Consider the following 13,302-nt stretch of genomic DNA (forward strand, 5'->3'; position numbering starts at 1 on the left):
CCATATATGGGGAGTTGATGAAGATAAGGCGGCCTTCAGTGGAGGAAATGAAACAGAAATGGGAAGAAGAGCTTGGAAGATTTGTAGCAGTGGAACTATAGAGTGAGGCTCTACGGAGAGTAAATGCAACCTCCTCACGTGCAAGATTGAGTCTCATCCAATTTAAGGTTATACACAGGGCGCACATGACAGTGTCAAGAATGAGTCAGTTAATTTCAGGAACAGAAGATAGTTGCAAGGGAACCGGCGAATCACACCTACATGTTTTGGGCATGCCCGAAGTTGGAGGGGTTTTGGGAGGCCTTTGCGGGAAATATTTCGAAAGTGCTGGGGGTGCAGGTGGCTCCCAGCCTGTGGCTGGCAATATTTGAAGTTTTGGAAGATCCAGGAGTTCAGATGCGGAGAGAGCTCGACATGTTGTCCTTTGTCTCCCTGATAGGCTGGAGATGGATATTGTTCGGGTGGAGCTGCCGAAAGCAATGGTGTGGTCGAGTGAGTAGTCGGAGTTTCTGCACCTGGAAAGTCTGCGATTAGAGGCTCAGAGAGTTGTTCTCGAGGTGGAGGTTGTTCATTGACTTTTTAAAAAAGTGGTGAAATGCCAGTGGGGGTCGGGGGGTGGTTGGGGGGGGGGGGGGGGTTTCTTTCTTTGTTATAGTTCGAAAACAGGGCAGGGGCTGGGTCGGAGGGGTTAGGGTGTTTGGGGGGTGATTTGTGAAGGTTGATTTTTTGATGTTATGTCTCTTATTGTTTTCTGTATAAAACTGAAAATGTCTCGAAGAAAAATACTTTAAAAAAAGTTAATGCCTGAGACTACTTATCATCAAAAGCTTAAGCATCTGCCTTTCAAACCATCAACTCTGTTCCTTAGGACATATACTGAAGAGATCTTCTATTAAAAGGATGCATTGTGGTGAAAGTAGAAGAAAACATACACAGTGAAGTTGCCTCTTCACGTTGTCTGTGGAAATTCTCTTGCTGTATTTCACAGAGCATGGTCGGCAAAGATTAAGCTTAACTGGGAAACGGTAAATCAACCCGTGGGTTCAAAGAGAAACTTACAGCTACCTCTGAAGAAGTGCGAGAATTTGTTCAAAGTATCGTTGGGTTCTCGGACTGGAGTTGAGTACACCTAAAAGTCAAGCCACGTAGCACACCCAAATTTCTCGAAGCTAGAACCGTACCATAAACCATCAGGCCAAAAGTTGAAGAACTAGAAAGGCTAATATGAGCAGGAGTCATTGAACTTAATGCTACAAGTAATTGGGAAACACCAATAGTTTCTGTATTGAAATGTGATGACCCAGTTTGTGGAGAATTTAAAATAACTATGAACCCAGAATTGTGCACAGATCATTATCCACTGCCGCTGATTACAACTTGTTTGCTCGACTTGCTGGAGAGCAGAAATTCAGTAAAATTGATCTTTCACAGGCATATCTGCAGAGAAATGTAATAATAATCACTTATTGTCACAAGTAGGCTTCAAATGAAGTTGCTGTGAAAAGCCCCTAGTCACCACACTCCGGCGCCTGTTCGGGGAAGCCGGTACGGGAATTGAACCGTGCTGCTGGCCTTGTTCTGCATTAAAAGCCGGCTGTTTAGCCCACGGTCCTATGACTGCCAAATCACAGTCAACACTCACCATTGTGACACACAAAGGTCTGTTCAGTGATTAAAAAAAACCTCCTTTTAAAATAACATCTGCTCCTGCTATTTTTTCAAAGATGCATGGATCAGATTCAAAGTGGGCTGAATGGAATGTAATGTTATTTTGATGACATTCTAATCACCGGTTCAAATGAACGGGAACACTTGAAGTATTTGGAAGTTACCCTGAAGCGTTTACAGAGTCACAATCTGAGAGTTAAAAGGAAAAGTGTGACTTTTTCAAGTCATACATAAATTATCTAGGTTAAATCATCGATAAAAATAGTTTACACAAAGTGCCGAAGAAAATGTCTGAAACCTTAAAAGCACCACATCCTCAAAATGTGACACAGTTACGGTCGTTTTAAGGATTGATTAATTAGTATGGTAAATTTAGCAATGCGATTGGAACCTTGACACATTTTACTATGTGTCAAACAGACTTGGCACTGGCAGAAGAGTGTAAAAATACATATGATGAGGTAAAAGAAGCCTTACATAAGTCAGAAATTTGGTTCATTATAATCCCAACTTGCTTGTGATGCCACACCTAATGGGGCTGGTCCATTTGGCTCACATATAATGCCTTCAGGGGAGGAGTGACTGACAGCATTTGCTTCACGCACTCTTACTAGCACAGAAACAAATTACGTTCAGCAAGAGGGCGGCATGGTGGCACGGTGCTGAGCACTGCTGCCTCACAGTCCCACGGTCCCGGGTTCAATTCCAGCCTCCAGTGACTGCGTGGAATTTGCACATTTCCCCCGTGTCTGTGTGGGTTTCCTCCAGGTGCTCCAATTTCCTCCCACAGTCCAAAGATGTGCAGGGTTGGAGGATTGGCCATGCTAAATTGCCTCTTAGTGTCCAAAAGGTTTGGTGGACACTAGGTTAGTTGGGTTACAGGGATAGGGTGGACGCATGGGATTAGGAAGGATGCTCTTTCCAAGGGTTGATGCAGGCTCAATGGGCCGAATGGCCTCCTTTTGCACTGTAAATTCTATGATTCTACAAAAAAGAAGCCTTGAGCATCATTTTTGGTGTAAGTAGATTCCACCATTATGACAGCACGGTAACACAAGTGGATAGCACTGTGGCTTCACAGAGCCAGGGTCCCAGGTTCGGTTCCCCGCTGGGTCACTGTCTGTGCGGAGTCTGCACATTCTCCCCGTGTCTGTGTGAGTTTCTTCTGGGTGCTCCGGTTGCCTCCCACAGTCCAAAGATGTGCAGGTTAGGTGGATTGGCCGCTTAATTGCCCTTAGTGACCAAAAACGTTAGGAGGGATAAATGGGTTACGGGGATAGGGACTGTTATGTTCAGTATGACGGTGGCCCCTCCTTTGTGTGCTCGTTTGATGACGATGTTGCAGTTGGTCTTGAGAGCACAGATGGCACTGTGTTGTGATTGGGTGATTTTTGGGGCTGTCTTGTGAATGCGACTGATGAATCTGGCATTGACTCGACTCCTGACGGCTTGAGCATACATGTCGAGTCTAGAGCAGCAGCCTTCCAAAGGGGTCCAATTCAACTCTTTCCTCTTCAGTTGCCGCACCGTAGATCTCCCGGTCTGCTGTTCCGGGTCATTGGTTGACTCGTTGAGTTCTCTGTCGGCCTCTTGTGGTCTGTGGAAGGACTCCCGGAGTCTCATTCACCTGATGAATTCCTCTGTGTCTGCCGCGAGACTGATGGGGTCCATTTTGGTGATGGTGCAGAAGTTGAGCCCTGAAACTTCGGCATCTCCACATCATAGCATTAAAGTCAACCTTCTTTGGCAACTAGTAGATTACAAAGATAATTGTCATGTGAGAGTACCTTTAAGAAATGGGTGTTTTATAGAATAACTGTAGTGAGTGTACCTTTAAGAAATGAGTGTATATTACTGCAGTGATGTCAGAGTGTGGGTGGAGCTGGGCTGTCTGTCAGCTTTTTACTTTTGCTTTAGGCTTTTTGCTGCAGGGTGGGTTTGGTTTCATTTTAGTTTTGGAGAAGCTGCAATCACAGCAGGATGTGTGTGAATCTCTGCAAGCGTATGTGTTCATTTGCTGATTTCAACGTAGTAACTGTTCTCAGTAGTGAAGTTAAGCCTGATGTCTTTCTGTAAAAAGGTGTTTTTAAGTCTTATGGATGTTAAATGGAAAGCTTAAAGCATTACTTAGTTTTGTAGTCTTTGGGGGTTGTATTTGAATTAATGATTACTAAGATGTTCACTGTATATTTTAAAAAGGTTGACTTGAGTTCATAGAATAAACATTGTCTTGCTTTAAAAAATACTTTTCCATTTCTGCTGTACCACACCTGTTAAGTGGACCGTGTGCTCCCCAGACCACAATCTATTAAAAGTTGTGGGTCAGGTAAATTCCATGATACACTTTGGGGTTCTCTAAATCCTGGCCCATAACATAAATTCAGTGATATTTTTGACACTCTTACGATATCCAATATCACAAGTCAGAGCAGCATGGAAATGGGCATGCTTTGTCACAATTGCCATTACAATCAAGCATGAATCTGAAGAACATTTCATCAACATCCTGGGCGGAATCTCCAGTCCGCCAGCCACGTTTTCCAGCGCAGCGCACCACCACCATTGCGGGATTCTCCGTTCCCACAGCCGGTCAATGGGGTTTCCCACCATTGTGGCCACCTCACCCTGTTGGGAAACCCGCGGGTGTGAATGTGCTGCCGGCGGACTGGAGAATCCCGCCGACGGAGGCTTCCGTTGCCTATATTTCTCGCTTGTACCTCAAGTTCAAAGATACACAAGAACCAATCCAGTGATGGGGAAGATGATGGACTTGGTCCAAAAATGAATGCTTTCAGATGTTCATCGGAAAAATTCAGACCTAAAGCCCTACAATACACAAAGACTTGAGTTGACAGTGCAGAATGGAGTCCTATTGTGGGAAATCCGTGTGATTATTCAGGGATCTGGGTATCCTCGTGCATGAATCGTAGAAAACTAGCATGCAGGTACAGCAGGTAATAAGGAGGACAAATGGAATTTAGGCCTTTATAGATAAAGGAACAGAATATAAAAATAGGGAAGTATTGCTGCAACTGTACAAGGCATTGGTGGGACCACACCTGGAGTGCTGTGTACAGTTTTGGTCCCTTTACTTGAGGAGGGATGTAGTTGCATTAGAGACAAGTCAGAGGAGGTTCACTGGATTGATTCCAGAGTTGAGGGGTTTGTCTTATGAAGCTGGACTTGAACATCTTACAGAATTGTATACATGTATAGAAATAACGGGTGGTATACTCCCTTACCGGTGGGGCGGGGGGTCCCGGCGGGACGGAGTGGCGGGAACCACTCCGGCGTCGGGCCGCACCTTCAGGGGATAGGCCCGCCCCGGAGTGGTTGGCACCCCGCCGGCCGGTGGGAAAGGGGCTTGGCGCCAAAGGGCCTCCGCCGGCCGGCGCGAGTCGGCACATACGCGGGAGCGCCGGCGAGTTCTGGCATCATCCTCGCACAGGCGCGGGAGGCCTGGTCTCCGCATTGGCCATCGCGGAGGACCACAGCGGCCGATGCGGAGGAATAGAGTACCCCCACGGCAGAGGCCCACCCGTGGAATGCTGGGCCCAACCGCAGGCCAAGCCACCACGGGGGCACCTCCCGTGGCCAGATCCCCCCGCGACCCCCCAGGAACCCCGGAGCCCGCCCGTGCCACCAGGTCCCGCCGGTAGGGGCCTACTCTAATTTACGCCGGCGGGACCGGCTACATGTGGGTGGGACTTTGGCCCATCGCGGGCCAGAGAATTTGGGCGGCCCCGGCGCCCATTGGGTCGCCATTCTTTGAGGCAGGTGGCGCGACTCACGCCGGGCCGGTTTTTGGGGGGCAGGAGAATTGGGAGGACGGCGGGGGCGGGATACGCGCCAATCCCCGCCAATTCTCCCACCCGGCGGGGGATCGAAGTATCCCGCCCAATATGTCAAGCAATTTGTTGTATAAATGTTATTTGTTGTCGTTGTACTAATGAAGTAAAGGGGGAGGAGTGTTATATATCAGAGAATACATTTCTGCTGGTGATGCATCACATGATGTCATCAGTGTATTTCCATGGGCTTTGAGATGATCACTATATTGCTTGTATGAGCAATGTGCTTAATAAAGTTCTCGTCATGTTTTACAAGAATCCAGAGCGTGGACACCTTTTCTCTTTGTGGCAACCGCGAAATATAACAACAGCAAACTTCTTGGACACCTTGCCAGTGTTTTCTGGCCATATATGAAATTGGACCCAGCAAGATCTGATATTATCCAAGGTTAAAAAGATGATGCAAACAGGTTGGCACCACAAAAAGTCCGCACAGTCGAGACCTGACTTAACCTGCAGGGATGTACTCACCTGCGAGAATGGAGCAATCCTTTTGGACTCTTTTAAAAAAAAATTTAGAGTACCCAATTATTTTTTCCAATTAAGGGGCAATTTAGTGTGGCCAATCCGCCTACCCTGCACATCTTTGGGTTGTGGGGGTGAAACCTACGCAAACACGGGGAGAATGTGCAAACTCCACACGGACAGTGATCCAGGGCCGGGATTTCAACCCAGGTCCTCAGCGCCGTAGGCAGCAATGCTAACCACTGTGCTACCGTGCTGCCCTCCTTTTGGACTCTTGAGTTACCGTTTCACACCCAGCGAGTGAACCCCTCTTAAAAGAGTGACACAGAGCCCACCTGGGTCAAATAAAAATAAAGATGCTAGATCACGGTTATATCTGTTATATTACCTTGTGTAATATATATAGATTACTCTCTTAAACCAGCCGAGTTGTTGAAATGAGTAATAGTCTTCTTTTAAATATAAACTAATTTATTGAGTAATATAAATAAATGTTGTGAGTTCTTTAACTTAATACTCAACTAGTAAATAAAGAAACAATTGTAAAGATAACTAATTAAATTATACAATACAATGCTTTGATAACAAATAATTTCTCTCTCTAGCTTTACTATGACTGTTCTCTCTGCAGTCCTGGTACACACTGTCCTCAGAAAGAGCGGGAAAACCATTAATAAATGTTCTGATAGTGAGACCTCTAGTGTTAAATTGCCTGTACTAGCATTACATATATTGATCATGTATATTGATATACAGAGATCACTACAATATCTGGCAGCCAGGAATCAATAAAGCTGTTGAAGAAGTCATACGGCAATACATCCCGTGCTAGACTCAACAACCGTTACCTCCTTCGACCAATTTCAAACCCTGGGAGTGACTGGGTTGCCCATGGGCTAGAGTGCATGTTGATTCTGCAGGCACTTTCTTCGGCTGCATGTCCCTTGTCTTGGTGAATATTCACTCAAAATGACTATCGATACAAGAGATGGGAACTAAGACTTTGGCAGCTCCTGTGGACACTACGTATGGTATTCACCATACATGGACCCCCACAGGACATTGTGTCTGACAATAGCATCCCTTTTAGCAGCACAGTAGCATAGTGGTTAGCACTGTTGTTTCACAGCGCCAGGGACCCAGGTTCGATTCCCAGCTTCGGTCACTGTGCGGAGTCTGCACATTCTCCATGTGTCTGTGTGGGTTTCCTCCGGGTGCTCCGGTTTCCTCCCACAAATCCCGAGACTTGTTTGTCAGGTGAATTGGGCATTCTGAATTGTCCCTTTGTGTACCCGAACAAGCACAGGAATGTGGCGACTAGGGGCTTTTCACAGTAACTTCATTGCAGTGTTAACGTAAGCCTACTTGTGACAATAAAGATTTTCATTATAATTTACGAGGGACAATTTCCAACATTTTGTTCTGACAAACGTCATTCGTTCCAATATCACCTCACATACAACAGGTTGGCGGGAAGGGCCATGCAGACTTTTAAAAACGCTATGAGGAAGCAATCAGACTGGTCAATGCGCAATTGATGCACCAACTTTCTGTTGTCCTACAACAGAATCCTCAATGCCACCACTGGGTCACGCCAGTTGGATTGTTTATAGGCCTTTGCCTTGGAACTTGTTTGAACTTGATATTTCCAAATATGGAAGGGTGGGTGGAGCCATGACAGGCCTCCCCGAAAAATCAACCTCCCACCAAGAGCAGGGGCCCGGCATAATGAATCATGGAGCCAGAGAGTCAAGACCTATCCGTTATTACTCTGTGCGTGTATATAGTTGCCTTTGTCTATAGTTAATAAACCCTCTTTGTTGTTACTGGAAGTCTCCAATGTATTGTCGCAAGCCACCATATCTAGCTCTGCCTTCAAAAACTCTGCTTCCATTGCTGTTTGAGGAAGAGAGTTCCAGAAACTCACGACCTTCTGAGAGAAGGATTTTCCACATCTCTGTCTTAAATGAGTGACCCCTTATTTTTAACCGTTTCTGAACTGATTCTGATGCATTTCTTAAATAAGGAGACCAATACTCTTACACAATACTCGAGATATGATCTTACCAATGCCCTGCACAACTAAAGCATGACCTCACTACTTTTCTAATCAACTCCCCTCACAATAAATTATGACATCCGATTAGCTTTCCTAATTACTTGCTGTGCCTTAGAATGCATAGAATCCCTACAGTGCAGTAGGAGGCCATTCAACTCTTCGAGTCTACACTGAACCTCTGACTGCTCACTCCACTGCTCTATTCCACAATCCCATCCAATCTACACATTTCTGTACACTAAGGGAACATTTAGCATGGCCAATCCACCTAACCTGCACATCTTTGGACAGTGGGAGGAAACCGGAGCACCGGAGGAAACCCATGCAGACAGGGGGTAAATGTGCAAACTCCAGACAGTGACCAAGGCCAGAAATGAACCGCGATCACAGCTGTGAGGCAGAAATGCTAACTACTGTGCCACCGTGCTGCCTGTGATGATATGCATAAGCAATTATGTATATAATGATATAAACATCCTCTGACTTGCAGGTTTCAGTGTAAATCTACTATATGATGCTGTACCTTGAGGAGTTGGGAGTTAGTCATGTTTTTTTTAATAAATTTAGAGTACCCAAAATTCTATTTTTCCAATTAAGGGGAACTTTAGCATGGCCAATCCACCTACACTGCACACCTTTGGGTTGTGGGAGCGAAACCCATGCAAACATGGGGAGAATTTGCAAACTCCACATGGACCCAGAGCCAGGATCAAATCTGGGATCTCGGCCCTGGAGGCTGCAGTGCTAACCCTTGGGAGTTAGTCATGTTGGTGGATAGTCATACTTGCATTAGCTCTAGGATAATTGATCAGTATTAGTAGTTTGTAATATATTTCTTATTGTTACCTTTAGCACGCATTTGTTTTATAATAAAATACTTTAACCAGTCAGGAACTAGATGTTCTATTGTGCATCATTCCTATCGGCCAAGCACAAGAACATAATGTGGTACCAGGACTGAAGATCTACTAAGAAAACAAAATTCTTTCAGGATCCGAACAACTAAAGATAACTCCGAAAAAGAAGAAGGTAAAAAAGAAAATAAATCTTCTACTAACCTCGTCAACTACTGACAACTAGTACTCAATGCACTGTTAGACTTCGAAGTCCATGCTGGATGATCTGAAGGCATCATACCAACTTCGAGTCAATGGTAATGTAGATGAGAATTGGCGTGCATTCAAACAGCAATTCAAACTCTATGTTGTAGCCCTTGTTTTGCAGGCACAGCCTGATGAGAGGCTCATGGTGTTGCTGCCTCACTGTAGCAGGTGGTGCACATGCAATAGAAATATTTAATACATTTGTTTTCGATAGCGAAGCAGATAGCAAGAACTTCGAGGACGTTGTAAAGCAATTTGATCGGCATTGCTCTCCAAAATAAAATGAGATGTTCGAGCATTACATATTTCGCATCCGCACCCAGAAGGCAGGCGAATCTTTTGATAGTTTTCTGACCGATTTGCGATTGAAGGCGCAGTCGTGTAATTTCGCCATCCTACAGTTGTCGATGATCCGCGATCAGATCGTGTTCGGGACTTGTAATGACAAGGTACCCGAGAGACTGTTAAGAAAAAATGACCTTCAGCTTGATGATGCTGTTAAAATTTATCGTGCCAGTGAGCTAGCTGCAGAGCAGATAAGCACTTTGAATCTCAAATATTTTGGCATGAAGACAGGAGAGGAAGCTGATGCCATTCGTGTAGTGAAGCACTCGAGTATAAAACGTAGTCCCAGCCCTGGCAGCCATATTAAGTGTCCAACCGAATCCTCCATTTCATGCAAGAGATGCGGCAATTGACATTTACCGCAACAATGTCCGACGTTTGGAAAGATAGGCTCTAAATGTAAAAGCAAAAATCATTTTGCGAAGTAATGCTTTACCACTAATTAAGCAGAACAAACAAAATCAATGAACATGGTTGATTAAATATGCCACGGAGACACGTTCTTCATCGCCATGATTTCTAGTGAGGACAAGGATAGTCAGAGCATGCAAAATGACAACGCTTTCATGATGATTTGCAGCAATAGTGAAAGAAATGCAAATACTCCAAAAGGCAAATGGACAGTTTTATTAATGATTAATGATATGTTAATTAACTTCAAAGTCAACACGGGAGCGAGGGCCAACATTATCAGTTTGTCAGAGTTAAAAGAGCTGAGAATTAAACCACAAGTGTGAAATGAAGCAGTACTACTGGAGGGCTGCAACAGAAATTAAATTACTACTATAGGAGCATGTGAGCTCAATTTAACTGTGAAGAACAGAGTTCACACCTTAAAAATTTCCATTGCAGAGCTGGAACGTGAATCTCTACTAGAATGGAAGCGTGTGAAGCAATTGAGCTGGTTAAGGGAGTTTACAGGGCAGACTGCACTGCAACCAGACAACATGCATCAGTAGATTCCAGACTGAAGGCATTTCTTGGGATATTTCAAGGCTTTGGCACTTTACCTTTCATATATCGGATCCAGTTAAAAGAGAAGACGCAACCAATAATAAACGCATCAATATGTCTACCAGCTCCACTGAAAGACAAATTGAAGGATGAGCGAGAAAGGATGATGGTTTTAGGCGTAATCAAATGCATACAAGAACTTACAGATTTGGTAAACTGTATGGTCTGCGTAAAGGAGAGAAATAATGACCTACAAATCTGAATGGACGCCAAAGATATGAACCTTAACATTAAAAGAGAACATTATCTGATATCAAAGAGGGAAGAAATCACATGTGAGATGTCAGGAGCGACATGTTTTAGTAAGCTAGATGCTTCACAAGGTTTCTGGCAGCTCAAATTAGACAAAGAAAGTACAAAGCTGTGTAGTTTCAACACTCTATTTGTTTCTTAAGGATGCAATTGGTACAATCTCTGCATCAGAGATTTTCCATTGTGCTATGGAGCACATAATTGAAGAAATTCCAGGAGTCAAAGTTTATGTTGATGACATAATCGGCACGACAAAAACCTTCTCAAGGGCTGAAGAGCATTAAAAAGAATAGCTTAAAGTCGAACAAAGCCAAATATCAATTTGGGGTTGACAGTGTCACATTCTTAGGAGATAAGGGGCGAGATTCTCTGCAAATGCAGAGAATCGTAAAGGCTGCCGTGGGACAGGCCGTGACCCACGGCAGCCTTCACGCCCACTTCCGGGGCCGATTCTCCCCCCCAGGCGGGGCTAGGAGCGCTGCCCCGTGCGTCACGGCGGCGCGGCCTTGACGACGGTCGTCAAGGCCGCATGTCAAGCGTCACGCCGGCTGACATGGCCGATGACATCAGCCTCGCATGCGTAGATTGGACAACGCCAACCCGCGCATGCGCAGTTGGCGTCTTTTCCCTCAGCCGCCCCGCAAGACGTGTCGGCTTGATCTTGCGGGGCGGCGGAGGGAATAGAGTGCGCTCGTTACGGACGCACGGCCCGTGATCGGTGCCCACAGATTGCGGGCCTATGCCCCCCTTGGCATGGCCGTGGTACTGCCGTGCCCATCGGGCCCCCAGATGTCCCAAACGGGCATCTGGCGCCCGTTTCACGACGGCAGCGAGCAGGTGTGTTTGCTGCCGTGTTGAAACGGGCGTGAAGGCCCGGCCGCTCGGCCCATCGGCCTCGGAGAATCACCGCTCGCCGTAAAAAACGGCGAGTGGCGATTCGTGGCGTGGGTCGGGCGTGGGGGGGGGTGAATAACGGGAGGGCGTGAAAAATGTCGGGAGGCCCTCCCGCTATTCTCCCACCTGGCATGGGGGGTGGAGAATCGCGCCCGCGCTTTCTGCAAAAGTTATACAATCTGAACAAGAAAAAATAAAGACAATCTTAAATATGCCACGTCGTAATGACAAACAAGGTATACTAAGGATGTTAAAGAATACATTTTGTTGGAAAATGTATTCCTAATCTCGCAGCAAAAACTTCACACCTCAGAGAAACAATCATGAAAGTCACGATATTCCACTGGTCTACTGGACATGAACAGGAATGGCAAGCATTACAAGAAGCACTCACAACAGCTCCAGTACTGACACCTTTTGACCCAACGTGAAATAATTAAATTGTCGTCAGATGCATCAAAAGGTGCGTTGGGAGTGGTGATATTGCAATAAGACAATGATGAAAATTGGCTTCCAATTGCCAATGCTTCCAGGTCAATGTCTGACATAGAGCACAGGTATGCTCAAATTGAAACAGAATGCTTAGGTTTAATTAATGGTCTTACTATGTTCCATGACTATGTATATGGTCTACCAAAGTTTGTGGTGGAAACTGACCACAGACCACTGGTTGCAATAGTTCAAAGAATTCTGAATGAGATGTCCCCTAGGATCCAGCGCATGATGATGCAACTATGCAGCTACAAAGATATGATTTTGATCTAACCTACACAACAGGCAGCATCTCATTTTCACAGATACACTATCTCAAGCCACAGGCATAGAAGAGAAAAATCAGTTGGATGAGGATGTTCAAGTTCATGTGAATCTTGTCACTGAGTCTCTTCTGGTATCTGATGACAAATCAAGATTAATAAAGGAAGAAATGACCAAAGACACAGTCTTACAAAAGGTGACAACATATCTCCACAGGGGATGGCCGAAAGGCTCCTGCTCCAGCTATTATAATGTTAGGGCAGAGTTAAGTGATGCAAATTGATTTTTGCATCGACAACAAAGGACTGTAATTCCACAATCATTAAGGTTGATGATTCTTAAAAAAATCCATGAAGGGCACTTGGGAATAGAAAAGTGCCAGAGAAGAGCCAAGGCTACAGTTTATTGCCCAGGTATAAACCACGATATTCAAGTAATGCGAAACCTGTCAAAAGTTTCAATGCAAATAAAGGAAAGAGCCGATACAGATGGGCGAGATCATCGCAACTCCGTGGCAGAAGGTTGGTATGGATCTCTTTTATCTGGATGGAAAGGAATACCTTTTATTCATTGACTACTTTTCCAATTATCCAGAAATAGCACAGCCAGGGAACTCCACTGCTAGATGTGTAATAAAGCATGACAAAGACATTTCTGCGCACCAGAGGTTAAACATAGTCATGAGTGACCCAAGTTTCAACAGTTATGTGGACAGAATTTGCATGTTATTACGACTTCAAACACGTCACTTTGAGTCCTCTATATCCTCAGTTGAACAGAAAGGTGGCGGAGGGTTTTCATGTAGTGAAATAGTTGCTAAGAAAAGCCATGGATAGCCGAGAAGACACTTATCTCGCGCTCCTGAGTTATCTTGCAACATCATTAATCAGTGGGC

Source organism: Scyliorhinus canicula, chromosome 16 (genome assembly GCF_902713615.1).
Source record: "Scyliorhinus canicula chromosome 16, sScyCan1.1, whole genome shotgun sequence".
Lineage (NCBI taxonomy): Eukaryota > Metazoa > Chordata > Chondrichthyes > Carcharhiniformes > Scyliorhinidae > Scyliorhinus > Scyliorhinus canicula.